Source organism: Phalacrocorax carbo, chromosome 1 (assembly GCF_963921805.1).
Source record: "Phalacrocorax carbo chromosome 1, bPhaCar2.1, whole genome shotgun sequence".
In the NCBI taxonomy this organism is placed as follows: domain Eukaryota; kingdom Metazoa; phylum Chordata; class Aves; order Suliformes; family Phalacrocoracidae; genus Phalacrocorax; species Phalacrocorax carbo.
This window is the reverse complement of record NC_087513.1, coordinates 91,517,952-91,531,432: the sequence shown is the minus strand read 5'-3', so window position 1 is coordinate 91,531,432 and position 13,481 is coordinate 91,517,952. Positions and strand designations below refer to the sequence as shown.

The following is a 13,481-nucleotide window of genomic DNA, read 5'->3' as shown; positions in this document are numbered from 1 at the left end:
CCTTTAGGCAACTATGCATAAGGGGATGTTAAATTCTAGCAATTGGATTATTACAAGTCACAAGCAAATTTTTTTTATTAACCTTAATAAGTCATTCACTCAGAGACTACAGTCATCAGGCAAATAAAATGTATCACATGTCATTCTCCTACACATTAACTAATTTCTTATGCAAACATCACAATGTATAGCAATTACCGCTGCTCCAAAAAACCCCAAAGTCAGTTTCAATTTATTTTATTGCTTTTGTGCATGGCTATTTCCTGTAACGCTTTACTCTCTATCCCCATGTTTTAGGTGCAAAAAGAAAGAGATACAAGAAATGAGAAGCTACTTCTCTGAAAAGTTCCCACACCTTTTTCTCCTTATTGTGAAGGCTGTTGGAAAAGACTTAGGTAAGATCCTCTTGTAAGCCTAAAGAAGCTTCTCAAAGGTAAAAAGCTAACGCTGACCAGCTGCAAGCACCCTCCCTTCCCCAGCCCTTTCTCCACTACATGCTTCCTACCTCCTGAAAGAGCAATCTCTGCCCAGTCCCCCCAGTGCCTCCTGCCAAGAGCCTGGTGCAGGACGGTCTGTGAGCTCCCCAGAGCCACCATTCCTGCACTGCTGCCTAAAGAGCAGGCTTCCCAGCAAGAGTGGGGCTGGAGGGTAGCTTTGAACTCCCCGATGTACAACACTCCTCCACTGTTCCTTACAGTGTCTCCTGCTGGAACAGAAGTATCTATGAGCTTTTTAATAGACAGCACTCCTGGATCTTTCTTTCCAGTGATTCCTGCTGGGACAATCTGATGTATCAAAGAATTACAGCGATTAAGAGCCGGAAAGACCTATGGTATTTAATCATTTACTCCATCCTCCCACCTGAGCTGGGTATTTCTTACACTATTTTTTCTGATGTTCCATCTAGTCTAACTTTAAAGACTGCCAAATAACTGGGCTCTCAGCTCTTACCCGGGGAGGTTATTCCACAGTGCTATGTCACGAGATTGGAAATTTCCCAAGGTTTTTGGTGTAATTTTACTTCTTTACATTTAGTTTTATTAAGCAGGCATTAGTTTTCGAACTCCCAATACTGCCATAAGATTTCTCTTCTGTTAGTAGAGACTGGAACTGCACCAGTCTTCCTCACATCCGTAGCTCAGCATGATATTAACAACACTGTCAACTGAAAAAAACCTGCATTTGCAGCACCTAAAGATTATCCAGAGACTGTTTTCATTCTTCACAGTGACTTCTGATGAGAACTGGTGTGAACAGGGAAGCAGGACAGGACCTTTACAACCAGTGCAGTATTCTCTCTCTTCTAGCCACATCAGACGCTCCCCTCAGGAAGCATGGTCACTGTTCCAACACACATAAAGCAGAGCATCAGCAATTACTACATATTTCCCACGATGCCTGGGGGTTAAAATGTATAGCTCCTGTTAAGCATAGTGAAGGGGACTGGAAAACTAACAATTCATGCATCACAGTGAAGAGTCAACTCCAGCTTTATCTGAATCAACAGGAAGATCAACCACCATGTTTTCTTCTCTCCAAATGCAAAGTGCCCTTGCCTTCACCCAAAAACAACTGAGTACCTCATTGACACAGCCATGCAGAGAGCTCAGGGAGGAGAACAGTTGTGCTGGAAATAACTGGTATCTTTGGAAATGAAGCGGTAGCAGTTGCGCCCTCCCCATCCCCAGGTCCCCCCCCTTACTATCTATTTCTGGACTCTTAAGGTTCAGCACAATTCACCCCCCTTGGAACACTGCAAAAAATTCTCCACCTCCAGCCTCTCATCCGGAAGTTAATAACATTTTGCAGCTCTCCTTAAATAAAATCCAGCCCATCCTGGATCAATAAGACTGATGCCTATTTCCCTAATGGCAGCCGATTGCCATTTGCTATTCAAATCAGACTAGATAAATTACAGTACATGCCAAGGAACAGGCCAGTGAATTAAGACAGGCCTCCTGAGGACCAGCGATATTATTAATCTTTTAAGACACTATCATATTTCTTCTTGACAGTGTGCGTAGACTCTCAGACATGCTGCACCCAGATTGAAATATCAGCTGCTGCAAAAAATCAATAGCGTTAGAAACACAATAATTTTCTGTCTGCAGGGCCCCCAATAAGCAACACTTGTGTTTCTCCCCCTTTCCACATCTCTGCTCCAAACACATTTGTTTTAAAATCCAGGCGTCAAATCTGAATAATAATTGTAGTGGGCAAAGTTGCTTTTGTTGTCATCCTTTGCCACAGAAGCCACAACTGTGATTCTTGATAAGGTTGCGGTTCTCAGAGACGGCGTAAGGTACTCAAGGGTCAGATACTCACCTAGTATATTTTACCCTTCTCCCCACAGCCTCCTGCTCAGTCTCTTGCTCTCTCATTGCAGGCTTTATAAAGACAGATATTGCTAGAGCTCCTGCTATCCCTAAGAAAAATGAAAACAGGGACCTTGGACCTGAACTGACAAAGGGAGACTGTACATGACAAGAAAGCAAAAAGCTTAAGGGATTTCTCTTCACACTGGCAACAGAAAGGGTCAATTCAAACAATTTTGATCTCTTTAGACCTGTGGATGAATTCAATAGAGGCTCTGACAGTCAAGTAAGCTGCATGCCTGGCTTCTCAACCACTCTTTACGCTAAAGGGGAGAAAGATTCTACAACTGATAACTATTCCAAAAAAGGGTATTTTATGATTTATGAGAGCAGTGGGCTTAGGGAAAAATGTGGGGCTTAGGGGACTGGCAACAAGATGTTAAATGAAGCTTCTCCTTGCCCTTGACATGATATAGTTTAACTGTATGGGGAAAAAAATTATAAACCACAACAAAATCAGAAGTCTCCACATAATTCTAAGCATAAGAATAATCTGCATATAACTGGGTAAGAAAAACATCTACAGAAATGGACCAGAGTGGATAAATCAACTACAGGTTGGCTAAGTTGCTATTCAAGATTGCCAGATTGCTGGCATCCCAGGTCAACAGTGACCAGAAAGAGCTGATGAATGTCCCAGTTGGGTGAGAGTAGTAAGTCGATGAAATCATTCAAGTTACATCACAATTAGCAGTTGCCTTCTGCCCTTAAAACATTGATAGAAGCATCGGGAGGACCAGAGACCAAAAATATTAACTCTCCTCTGGTGCTTGCAGAATCTTGGGGGCTTCAATTTAACCTCTATTTGAAAAGTGGGGTATGCATGGCCACAAGCAATAGAGACATAGCCCTGCCTTCTGGTGAACGCTAAGGTGACCTGGCCGGTGGCCACAGCATATCAGCAGGGCACCCATTAGTGAATGGATGAGGAGTCTGCCTGTGTGGTTGTCGGGTATGCACCGCCTTCTCTATGTTGAGCAGAGAACTTGGTTTCCCTCCTCCTTCCTCAGGATTCTCAGCACAGCATCTCTCTCTGGTGCACAACGTGATGTGCTTAGACAAAAAGGAGAGTGAACTGCCATCAGGCTTGTGGCTAAGGAGGGGGTAATTTTAATTAGAGCTGGCCAGTGGATGAGAATTTTGCTTCCTTCACTGGGACAGAAATAACAGGTTTTGAACATTATAAAAAAAAAATAGGTTGGCCAAATGCCTTCAGACCTAAAAATCTGAGGTTTTCTATCTCTCCGTCACCAGAGTGGCCAGAAAGTTCTCTTCATCAAAGTCTTTGTGCTAAAGAGGAAAGGGAATATTATAATGAAATGACACCTTGTCAATAGTGTTCTGACCAGCTCTAAAATGAATATGACAGCACCGTGATGCAATTTTCAGTTAGAAAATGAGTTACCTCCCTGTAACTCGCACATTCAAGGAGCAGACTCAAGATGCAGCTCTTGCTCCAGATTCTTCGTAAACTGGATTTGATCCGCGCATCTGAGTGAAACTGCTGCTGATACATACAGGTATCACTCTACCTCCAATAGATTTTGTTTATGCCACATGGGGCCTAGGAATATTTTGATAACGCTTTGTATTATTTAATTTCATTGTTTGTTTGTTTGTGTTTTTTCTTCTAGTGTTTGTCACCTACTTGAATTAAATTATGCTTTCATTAATCTAGGAAAAACCTGCCCCCAAATCTCAGTAACTGGACATTAATTTGGGAAACTGAAACTAATGTATTTCTAAACACGACCTTGTTAGCCATGTGGATGTGGAGTTCAGTCTAAACTGTGGGCCTTATACGAGCATGGGTACAAGACTACAAGTCAGCAAGCAGTATGGGGGCTAAGGAATAAATACTGAAGGACCAGCAAGGACAAAATGGGATTTCAGCCTACCACTTTTCCTCTCCTATCCTCAAATCACTCCTCTGCTTGCTTCTCCTCGTTCTCCTATAGCCTCCTCCTATCTGTGCTACTTCCTCTAACTACAGGATCACTGCTGGTTTGATTTTGCACAGCAAAAATCATTAGCTCACACAGTACTAGGGCTAGGAGCAGCATAGTTTCTCAGATGTCATGGCATCTGTTCTAAGACAACTGGGGCGTACAAATATCACTGAGTGAGAGAGAGAAGAAAAACTCCTTTCTCCAGAGCAGGTTAGAGACTGAAATAATGTATACAGCCATGAACACTTTGAGTCAGGCCTTGTGACAAGGTCCTATGGCAGCCCCTAATGTGGTGGTAGTCTTAAGCTACTCCTGGGATCTGTGCTACACCTATGCAGAAAGCCCTGAAGTTGTAACTGGGCTGCTGTATAGCATCACGGACACAAAACTTCACACATTAAAGTACGCGACAGCCATTATGAGTGCCCTGTCTTTATGTTTGTAAGCATATTGAACACCTGAATATGAACTGAGGTGTTCAGAAAGGTGGGAACTTCACATCACTGGACATTGTAATGAGGCTTTCACACATTAAACTTGTACTCCACCTGCATGTATCCTTTTCCTGTTGGAAAGAAACACAATTTTTTCTGATCAATATACACTAATTTCTTCCTTTCTTTTTCAGTGCTATTATACGCCACCCTGTGCCCTCCCTTATCCTTGCATTTGGAAAAGATATAATCTCTGTAGTGACTGGCCACACACAACTATTGTTCAGGTTCCCCTGATATTTTTCCCCTGGAAGCAAGATCATCGGTGCAGTGGACTGGTATTAGCAAGGCTATGTAACTAGATGGACTCCTTCATGCTGAAAAACACTCTCTTGGGATTTAAAAGAAGCTGTGCACATCTTCCGACACTTCTGTTTCTAAAGCAAAGTATTAGACTGAGGGCAAAAGTACTGTACAAATAAAGCGTTAGGGCCATTGCTGCTGGTCAAAGCTGGTTCAGAGGAGATTCTCTAGACAGCTCTGGATAGATCCTGCTGGAACTGAGTCTGCAGACTGTAATGTTTAAATACCATTCAGAAGTTAAAACACCAGTGACAAACCCAGTTAGTTTTAAAGCCAGATTTCCATTGCAAAACACCCTGCATGCCATCCCTGCTGACAGGCAATGCTAGGCACCGCTGTCAGCTACAGGGTACAAAAGGAAGAGGAAGAAAGTAAATGTATTGCAAGTTTAAGGCACAGACACATACTGCTAACAACTGCTGTCTGATATTCTTCCTCATCCCCACTCTCTACCCCAAGACATTGCTCTGCTTTTGCAATAGAGAAGAGAGCTGGTCTTTGCACAGAAATCTACCCACAGGCTATAACTCCAGGATACCAAAAAAGTATTCATCTTACCCTGTGCTTGGCCTCTTTAGTCATAGGTGCTGAACAAGCCAGTCCTTTGAGGAGGAAGCAACACAGGGATCATCGTCAAACTGTGGCAGTGATTCACTATGATAGTCTACCAGCTAATTCTACAGCTGGATAGAGATGGAAACTGCAAGCGCTTTTAGGGGAGAGGAGCTGGGAGAAGAGTGACAGTATAAGATCTCCATGCTAGAAGGGTGGAAGAGAGTCAAAAGTGCAACTCAAATGGTATGGGTTGTATAGAATACATCATGTGAGAAGAAGAAAAAGGGAGATCTAGCTGGAAATGGTCAAAAGACATAAAAGATACAAAAGGAAAAGCAAAGAACATCGAATGATGAGAAAGTAAGATGAGATAAATCAGGATTTTGGGGAGTGGTTGAGGGAAGAAAGCCTAAGCACTGAAAAGATGCCAGTAAATTAAGCCAAACTTCACCCAACCAGCACAGGACAGAGCACCCTCCCTAAAAGCTGCAGCTAGATAAAGACTGTGTTTCCTTTTCTGGTCATTGGAATGACCCACCATCTGGACACCATTAACATCTATGTCTAGCAATAACTTGAGAGCAAACTATTTTTGAGGGCTTTGTCAGCTATTCTTCTCCCCATACCAGTACCACAACCTCCCTGGTATGGCCAGAAAAATATCCAAACAAAGCATGCATTAGAAAATTTGGATCTTCTCACCTCTTGATGGTGATTCGGTTCAGCTGTGGTCAGAGGTGTTGGGAAGTCACTGGTATACAGTGACCTCTGTGAAACAAGCCTGGAAAAGGTAATGAACTTCTCCAGAATAAAACTCTCCGTGGTACATTGCAAAAAATGGCTGCTGATGCTCCCTGGTTGCACCCTTAATAAAGCAGGTCAGAAGGAAAGAAGGCCTGACACTGAGAGCTCGGGAGCATCCTAAATCCTCCCTTTGCATTCAGTGCCTCCTGTTGCAATGAGGTACCACACAGCTGCAGGAACTGAGCCATAGACCTGTGCAAGACACATTAAGTAAAGCCTATCAGTAAGCCATGGCCTCTTCTTTTGTCTGAATAAATACTCCCTCCAAATCATGGCTAATATCATCTAAGGGGGGTGGGAGGGAACATCTCACACTGCGGCAGCCCCACCGTCTCTCTCACATGGGTAGAAGTACATTTTTTCACATTCACACAACTCTATCCCTGCACTGGAACCTCTGGTGGAGACACTCCCAGATCAGTTACAGGTTTTAATTATGAGATGACAGTACCGATGGCTGGCTTTGCTTGAACCGGCATGTGTCGCTGAAGCCGATGGGAAATATGTAAGAAAGAGACCCAGTTTAATTAGCCTGAATATTTTACAATTATTATTTTCTACAAGCAAACCCTCCCACATCTTATTTGTCACCTGTCAGGTTGCTGTTCTTATCCACCACGATCTCTCCTTGCCTCTTTGTGTCATAAAAAAACCAATGGTGAAAATGACAGACAGATACAAACAAGATTTTGGTAATTACAGCACTGTGGCTGGTGGTTGTTTGAACATCGTTTTATTTCTTCCAATCAAACAAGTCCTTGGACTTCACAGCCCTAGAGCTTCAGACAGGGGTGAAACTGATTATATTATGACATTACAGTGCAGACTGGCAGATCAGAAAAAGTGGATTTCGCTCAGTAATTAAACTGCAGTATCTTCCGTCTAAAGTCCAGGGCAGGATTAATCGAAAGGTAGCTCTTTATCATTGCGATTAGTGCTGGGATTTGAAGAGTGAGCCCACAGATTTCTGATTTCATAGCTCGTCCTGGGTACCAGCTTATCGGTGGCTGCACATCTGTCTGACTTGTAAAAATAGCATGAGGTCAAGATATATTTGCCAAGTTGCACAGTTTCCTTTATTTTATTTTTAGCTGAAGGAAATTCAGATTGATTTAAATATTACAGTGTCCTTTGTCTTTCTGTGGCAGTACAAAGATTTCTATTTAAGACCTGTTAACATACACCACTGCCCCCATCCTAAACTGCATTGTATCTATAGGACAGACTCACAATTTTCTCTGTAGCTTTACCTTTATTCTTCAGGGTCCAAAAAAATCCACCTGATCTTGGGAAACAGAACAATACACATTTGAAAGACAATACCTTTATAGCTGTGCTAAAATGGTCTAGCAAATCACGTTTCAAGCTTTCAAGGAGCTCCTAAGATTTACTGGATGAAAATAGCATCTTAAGATTTTGGTTTTGTGTCAGAATTGTATAAAATCCCTAACACCAAATCCCAGGTGATGCGTCTTTTTTTGTGTGTGTATTTTTTTAAAAAAAAGAGTTTCCAAAAATCTTTCAATGCTCTTGTTTCTCCTCACAACTTTAATAAACACAGAGCTAGGAAAATGTGCTCTGTACAGCCAGTTTCCTTATGCTGCTGGCTAGGGGAACAGCACTCCTGGCACCTGCCTCACTGGAGGAGATTATCTACAAGTGGAAGGAAGGCAGGGAAAAGCAATGGATGTCTCTTTTTATTTTCTTCTGCAAGTAGTCATCATGTTCAGGAAACAGAAAAATCAAGGCAATAGAAAGAACAACACTATTTCTTCCTCCCATCAGCAAAACAGCTAGGATCTGACTTGACATTCCAGAGATACTCTCTACCTAAAATTTGGTGAAGACAACGCTGTTTCTGGTTAGATTCTAGGGGGAATACCCCAGTAAGAATTCCAACTCCTCAAAAGTGTGGTGAGGGTGACTTGGCATTTGTCCTTAGGAAGTCATATAGTCATATGCATTTTTACATTCCTTTCATTATGTTTTCAAGCCATGGCAGTCACAAAAACTGGTGAACCACAGGCCACCATTAGTAGGTTCCAACTTTTTCCCCAACAAAGGCTGATAAAAAATGAAACGTGTTTGGGAAAGCTTCAATAAAATTTTTATTTGCAGCTGAACAGGGCTTTTGCAAGACAGATGCTTTACTGAAAATGTTAGGAATTTTGGAGGAAAACTCAGCTGAAAATCAAAAGTATTCTCTCTGGAAGTCAATTTTTCAAGACTCCTTTAAAAGTTTTAGGCTTTAAAAAAGGCACAATTTAGGCTTTAAAAAAGGCACAATTTTACACTGGTTTGTTTCACCCACAGAACACGCAGCTCTGTGCCTACTGCATTCTGCATGATTCAAATGTATTTAGAATAGCTTGGCCCATCTCTACAGCAGGATAATCTCCAAAATGTCCTTTGACATTTTGCCTGTAGCAATGTCTTGTCTCATTTGTATGAATCTTTGATGTAGATTACGAAGATCTAAAGCAGGGGCAATCTCTTAATTTCTACTCAAACATTTACTACAAACAGACCCTAATTCTGCTTGGGGACTGGGGTAGTACTACAATCCAAATAACAAACTAAACAATTCCCTAGGCAAACAAACTATTTTATTTGCAGTTTTATTGTTATTGTTATTTTCGTAATGGAATTTACAGAGAAAAAACCCAAATTATTCATAACCATTCATTTTAAGTCTTGAAAGCTATTTCACAGCTCTCAGAGCCACAGAAGACCCTCAGTTTTCATGCAGTCTGATTCCCATACAATAAGGAACTTACAATTCCACCCAGTAATTCCCAAAGCAATCCTAACACTAGTATCTGAATGGGCATATACCTTTTACTAACACATACCATCTTAATTTAAGGAATTAAACCAGCAGAATATCACAAAATACCTTGTAAATTTGTTTTAATAAGTACTTTCACTGCCCAGACACTTATAAGTGGGGAGAGAAGAGGAAATCTAGCCAAGCAAACAGGCAGAGGCACAGAAACATCATACAGATGAATGAATAATAGTGTATTTCTTGGTCAACTAATATAGACACAGATAAGTAATACCAGACTGAATAGTTTCAGTAATCTTTGTTTAAACGGCTAGCAAAATATGTAATATAATCCCACTGCTATACTTGTTCCTTATAGAGGTGTGAAGGTGAGTATTTTATTCCTAGTCCTGCTGCTGATACCGTAGATACGGATTCATTTCGCACAGAGATTTCAAAGCTGGTATTCAGACCACTAAAATATTCCTCAGACCAAACCAAACACAAAATGCAAATGAACTACTGCTGATCCTGATCTCATGCTGTTTCCTTCCTGCTTTTCACTGCTTTCCCCCCACTTTTCCTCTGAAAATTCTAACATGTTTTAAAAATATTATTAACCAATCCAGTAAGTACCAGCCTTTATATTTTTTCTCATTTCTGAGTCTTTGTATTATGGCTTTGATCATAAATTCAGTGTCTTCCCTCCAATCACAAGGACTAGAAACTTATTTTGCAAACAAAAAACAAAGATCTTGACATTATCTGTTTGCTTCATGAGTAGAATCTTTAAGAAAAATGTCAGATATTATGACACGTTCAGTAACACTGCAACCACTGCCAGCAAAGTACAACATTAATCTAGGTGTGCACATCTCTCTGGTTTTCACATCATGCAGAAAAACTGAAATTCCACAAAAAGAGCCTTACAGCTGTGAGTTGCTCTAGAGGAAAGCTGTATATTATAGCATATTTGTGATTTCAAACATGATCGATCAACAAGTGTTTCCTACTACATAGAAACAGACCCTAAAATGCCAAATCCTGGCTTTGAGGACAGAGAATTTCATATTAATATAAGTTGGGGCAAGATTTGCCCCAGTGGGAATACAACCAGAATTAATGTTCTGTTTTACAGTGTTCCTAAGGAACGACAAATTTCTTCTACCAACCACCTGGAAAAGGGGAAAATACATGTCTTGCAGCATGATGTTGCTTTTTGAAATTAAATCACAGCTGAAAGCTTGGATAAGTCCAGCTAAGAGAAGAAGATAATTTCCCAGCCATTAATACCAAAACTGACTGCATATGTTCCCCAAACTCAGAAGATGCTGTCAGCATCCAGTTCCTAGGCCATATGTTAGTTGGATGAACTAAGTCGATCCATAAACCTAACCAGGAAGTTATCATGACGGCTGAAACTCTGATGCACTGATTAAGAATCTGTTTATCTCAATTAAAGACATAACTATAATTACTTTCAGTTGAGTCACTCACACTCTCGTAATGTACCCATCCTCAAATGATATTTAACATCACATTCTAAGTATGTCAAGCATTCGTTCCATTAATACTACTTTCTACTTCTAGTCTGCTTTTTATCCCAGGAGCACAAAGCACTTTGTGATGATGAATTAACTAATGCTACCATCACCTCTGCACTGGAAATAATTGGCTGGAGTCCACTCGATGACCCTGGATGATAGCTGGAGATGTGATCCTCACTCTTCTTAGCACCTATTGCAAGTTGTAACCAGAAGACAAATCATCAAACAATAAAACTGAGTGACAGTGGCTTCCCCAAATTCACCAAGTACGGAGCACAATCAAAATAAATGTGTCAGAGTAAGCAGAGATCATAAACTTTACTTTTAACAAGGTAGAGCATATGAAAAACAGAAATATCAAAAATTAAAAAAAGGAGAGGCACAACTTACAATTTCCTAATTTAACACCAAGTTTGCCGGGGTAACAGTATCTTATTCCACTGCATGATCATTAGAAATATAGAATGGTTTGGGTTGGAAGAGACCTTAAAGACCATCTAGTTCCAACCCCCCTGCCATGGGCAGGGACACCTCCCACTAGACCAGGTTGCTCAAAGCCCCATCCCACCCGGCCTTGAACACTGCCAGGGAAGGGGCATCCACAACTTCTCTGGGCAACCTGTTCCAGTGCCTCACCACCCTCAGAGTGAAGAATTTCTTCCTTACATCTAATCTAAATCTCCCCTCTTTCAGTTTAAAGCCATTACCTCTTGGCCTATCACTACATGTTCCTGTAAAAGGTCCCTCTCCAGCTTTCTTGTAGGCCCCCTTCAGGTACTGGAAGGCTACTAGAAGGTCTCTGCAGAGCCTTCTCTTCTCCAGGCTGAACAACCCCAACTCTCTCAGCCTGTCTTCCTTCAGAGAAGAGGAGCCCCAGCTCTCTGGTCATCTTTGTGGCCCTCCTCTGGACTCACTCCAAGAAGTCCATCTCTTTCTTATGTTGGGGGCCCCAGCCCCAAACACAGTACTCCAGGTGGGGTCTCACAAGAGTGGAGTAGAAGGGGAGAATCACCTCCCTCAACCTGATGGTCATGTTTCTTTTGATGCAGCCCAGGATACAATTGGCTGTAAGCACACATTGCCGGGTCATGTTGAGCTTCTCATCGACCAACATTACCAAGTCCTTCTCCTCAGGGCTGCTCTCAATCCATTCTCCACCCAGCTGTATTTGTGCTTGAGATCACCCCAATCCATGTGCAGGACCTTGAACTTGGCCTTACTGAACTTTGTGAGATTCACACAGGCCCACCTTTCAAGCCTGTCAAGGTCCATCTGGATGGCATCCCTCTCCTCCAGCATGTTGACCGCACCACACAGCTTGGTGTTGTCAACAAAGTTGCTGAGGGTGCACTCAATCCCACTGTCCATGTCACTGACAAAGGTGTTAAACAGCACCAGTCCCAATACCAATCTTTCAAGAAAGCCACTCATCACTGGTCTCCACTTAGATATTGAAATGTTGACCACAACTCGTTGAGTGCGACCATCCAGCCAATTCCTTGTCCACCAAGTGGTCCATCTGTCAAACCCATGTCTCTCCAATTTAGAGACAAGGATGTTGTGTGGGACAGTGTCAAATGCTTTGCAGAAGTCCAGGCAGATCATGCCAGTTGCTCTTCCTCAGTGCTGTAACCCCATCATAGAAGGCCACCAAATTTGTCAGGCATGATTTGCCCTTAATGAAGCCGTGTTGGCTGTCACCAATCACTTCCTTATTTAACATGTGCCTTAGCATAGTTTCTAGGAGGATCTGCTCCACGATCTTGCCAGGCACAGGCCTGTAGTTCCCCAGGTCTTCCTTTTTTCCCTTTTTTAAAAATGGGGATTATGTTTCCCATTTTCCAGCCACTGGGAACTTCAACTGACTGCCACGACTTCTCAGATATGATGGATAGTGGCTTAGCAACTTCATCTGCCAGTTCTTTCAGGACCCATGGACACATCTCATCAGGTCCCATGGACTTGTGCGTCTTCAGGTTTCTTAAATGGTCTCAAACCTGATCTTCTGCTACAGTGGGTGGTTCTTCATTCTCCCAGTCCCTCCTTTGTCTTCTGCAACTTGGGCAGTGTGGTTTGAGCACTTGCTGATGAAGACTGAGGCAAAAAAAGTCATTGAGTACCTCAGCCTTCTCCATATCCCGGGTAACCAGATCCCCTGTTTCCTTCCAGAGAGGGCCCACATTTTCCCTGGTCTTCTTTTTATCACTGAAGTACCTATAGAAGCGTTTTGTGTTGCCATTGATGTCCCCAGCCAGATTTAATTCTACCAGGGCTTTAGCTTTCCTGACCCGATCCCTGGTTGTTCAGACAATTTCTCTGTGTTCCTCCCAGGCTACCCGTCCTTGCTTCCATCCTCTGTAGGCTTCATTTTTGTATCTGAGTTTTTTCAGGAGCTCCTCGTTCATCCATGCAGGCCTCCCAACGTTTTTGCCTGGCTTCCTCTTTGCTGGGACGCATCGTTCCTGAGCCTGGAGCAGATGATCCTTGAATAATAACCAGTTTAGATTTACAGCCTCTCTCTCCTATGCTACACTTAGAGGCAACAAATGAGACTGTCCAGTGTGGAAGATTAACAAACTGGAGAATAAAATAAACAAACTGATCTTGCTAATTTCTATCCTCCAAGTTTGGTTTCTAGGTGAAATTTCATGAAATTAAACCCTTCAGCACCGATCGTCAACAAAATA

At 42.1% G+C, this 13,481-nt stretch overlaps 1 protein-coding gene and 1 long non-coding RNA gene across 4 annotated transcripts in view; both read right to left on the bottom strand.

Moving 5' to 3' along the window:
- ZBTB20 (zinc finger and BTB domain containing 20) overlaps positions 1–13,481 on the bottom strand; it is a 465,440-nt gene that overhangs the window by 265,529 nt on the left and 186,430 nt on the right. The gene's annotated exons all lie outside the window — the stretch shown is intronic.
- On the bottom strand, positions 492–5,725 carry LOC135315616 (uncharacterized). Its single transcript, XR_010375109.1, has 4 exons — positions 5,680–5,725; positions 4,783–4,889; positions 2,326–2,425; positions 492–1,341 (listed from the first exon to the last, which is right to left on the bottom strand). It is a non-coding gene; the product is annotated as an uncharacterized LOC135315616 (long non-coding RNA).